The sequence below is a fragment of the Trachemys scripta genome, chromosome 4 (assembly GCF_013100865.1).
Source record: "Trachemys scripta elegans isolate TJP31775 chromosome 4, CAS_Tse_1.0, whole genome shotgun sequence".
Classification (NCBI taxonomy): Eukaryota; Metazoa; Chordata; order Testudines; family Emydidae; genus Trachemys; species Trachemys scripta.
This window is the reverse complement of record NC_048301.1, coordinates 32,837,035-32,839,943: the sequence shown is the minus strand read 5'-3', so window position 1 is coordinate 32,839,943 and position 2,909 is coordinate 32,837,035. Positions and strand designations below refer to the sequence as shown.

General features: G+C 54.1%; 1 non-coding gene across 1 annotated transcript; it reads right to left on the bottom strand.

Moving 5' to 3' along the window:
- Positions 1-1,875: 1,875 nt before the first annotated feature.
- Positions 1,876-1,948, bottom strand: TRNAT-UGU. The gene has a single exon. It is a non-coding gene; the product is annotated as a tRNA-Thr (tRNA).
- Positions 1,949-2,909: the final 961 nt, after the last annotated feature.

Below are 2,909 nucleotides of genomic sequence, written 5' to 3'. Positions count from 1 at the left end.
GCCTGAGGTAACCGCCGACCCCCTGGCATCCTCCTGCACCCAACCTCCTACCCCATCCCAGAGCCTGCACCCCACATCCAAACTCCCTCCCAGAGCCTGACCCCTCCCACACCCAAACTCTTTCCCAGAGCCAGCACCCCCTCCTGCACCCCAACCCCCTGCCCAGAGCCTGTACCCCACACCNCCAGAGCCAGCACCCCCTCCTGCACCCCAACCCCCTGCCCAGAGCCTGTACCCCACACCCAAACTCCCTCCCAGAGCCAGCACCCCCTCCTGCACTCCAACCCCCTGCCCCAGCCCAAACCCCCTTCCACACCCCAACTCCCTCCCAGAGCCCGAACCTTCTCCAGCACTCAAACTGCCTCCCAGAACCCGCACTCCCTCCTGCCCCAGCCCAGAGCCCGAATTCAGCACACAAACTCCCTTCCAGAGCCCGAACCTCCTCCCGGGGGTGGGACTTGGACCCATTCTGGGCACCACCAAAAATTATCCAGACCTGCCACTTCTGCATTCCATAGCTAGTGGACTTTCATGCCTGGTCTACACTGGGGGGGTGTCGATGTAAGATACGCAACTTTAGCTACGGGAATACCGTAGCTGAAGTCAACATATCTTATTCCGACTTACCTCCCATCCTCACGGTACGGGATCAATGGCCGCGGCTCCCCCGTCAACTCCGCTACCGCCGCTTGCTCCGGTGGAGTTCCGGAGTCGATGGGGAGCTCGTTCGGGGATCGATATATCGCGTCTTAACAAGACGCGATATATCGATCCCCGATAAATCGATCGCTACCTGTCGATATGGCGGGTAGTCTGGACATACCCTTAATATCAAAAAGATACTGAGTTAGGCAGACTGATTGGCAGGAGAGCTTCGGCCAGTCAGAAAATGTTGTAGCCACAAAACTAATATATACTATATAAATAAATGAACATGTACTTTTCTGAATATGGAAGTTTTTGATTGATTCAGAAATCTGAGATCTTCTCTTTAAGCCAATTAGAATCAAACAAAACAGTTATAATTATTATTATTAGATTACATTTGTCAGTAGGCCACACCAAGCCTGTGGTCATGTCCTGGTCCTTCCCTGTGTCAAAAAGTGAATGAAAGAAAGAAGCTTCCATGTTTGCATTTCCCCCCTCTTCACATTGCTAATGGTAGTTGTATTATTTTAAATGTTTTTCTTGTTGTATTTTTGACTTTTTGATCTCTTGAAAAATGGATAAAAAATTTGTAAAGCCAATACAAAAGTGGATTTTTGTCTGGGGCTTTACTTCTTCTCAAGCCAACCTACCCGGCCACGGAAAAGCAAAAACTGACAAGTGAATTCTCAGAAGTGCAGCTTCTGACAAAAATAAAACCTGCAGCCCTGGGTCAGTGCAAAGCTGTGAAAAGGCAAATAATCTTGTCCAGCTGGCGCACGCTCCCTTCATGCCACTTATTCCCCACCTAGGGGCAATTTGCTCCCTTAATCTCTTAATAACAACATTTCACAGCACCTCCCTTCAGGGGAATTGTAAAGAGTGCTTTACAAACATTTACTCACCGGTTCCCACAATGCACTCGAAAGATGCTATTATCCCCCTCGGGTAAAGAGAGCTAAGTATATGAATGTTAAAGTAATATTTTATGTTTATTATTTATATATTAATATTAATTTATATTAATTATTAATAGAATTGAGTGATCACTAATAGCCTCAGACCATTATAGTTCCCCAAATACTGCCCTTATATCTGTAACACCCATTGAAGCTGTGTGGAATTTAGGATTGTCACTATAATTAAAAAGCCCTTACATACCAAAACGAGATTGGTTGCATTTAATTCAAGGACAAACTTCCACCAACCTATACAGCCAAAAGCAAGCGGAGGCCCCAGCGAGGATCGAACTCGCGACCCCTGGTTTACAAGACCAGTGCTCTAACCACTGAGCTATGGAGCCACCATTTACAAATTTGCCTGAATCGCCCTAAGATGCCAGGCGACCTTGTGGTAACAGCTGCCGAAACAAGCCTCCAGCTCCCCTCCTCCGCCCTCAACCCCCTCGGCGCCCTCCCTCAGCCCCGCTGCGGGGCTCGCTGGGAGCCCGCATGGGCAGTGGCGAGCTCGCCGTGCTCCTGCGAGCCGCAGCGGCCCCCGCCAGCGCCGCTTCATTTCCACGGGAAAAGCGAAGCCCGGCGGGGCCCAGCGCTGCAGCCCGGGCCCAGCCGGGCCCAGCGCGGACCGCCCCGCGGAGCAGCGCCCGCGCAGCCCAGCGGGGCACGAGGTTGTAGCGCCACCCACGACAGTGCCCCGCGGGGCGGCCGGGCCCGCGCTTGTCAGCCGCGCTTCGCGGGGCCCCGGGGGAGCCGTGGCGCGCGCCGGCTCCGGGCCCCGGTTCGCCTCGTGCTGCGCTAATGAGCGTTGGTCACCAGGTGTCGCTGCTGCACCAGCTGAACAAGCGGGAAAGGCCGCTGCCTGCGGGGCGCTGCTGATCCCCCCTTCCCGCGCAGGCTGCGCCCCTGTTCCGCTGGGGTGGGGGGGGCTGCGACTGCGCCTCCCTCCGCACTGTCATTACAACCCCAGCGTGCAAAGGGCTCCTGGGGGCACCAGCAGCTGCCCCGGCCGCTCCCTGAGTTCCCGCGGAGCAAGCGGCTGCAAGGAGGGGGCTTGTCCTGGAAGCCTGAGTGATGATGCGCCATGGTCTAGAGTTGTCAAAGTCTCACCGATTTCTTCTGAGGCTGAGTAACGCTGCAGATCTCCCTGTAACACAGCCTGGGGCCCTGGCAACACAGCTCAGTCGCCTCTCCCATCCCTAAATCCCCAGCGCAAAAGGGGAGCACCAAATAACAGCTAGACTATTGCATTCCTTTGACCCCTTCGCTACTATGTATAAAACGCATAACAAGCAGAATAGCTCCCCT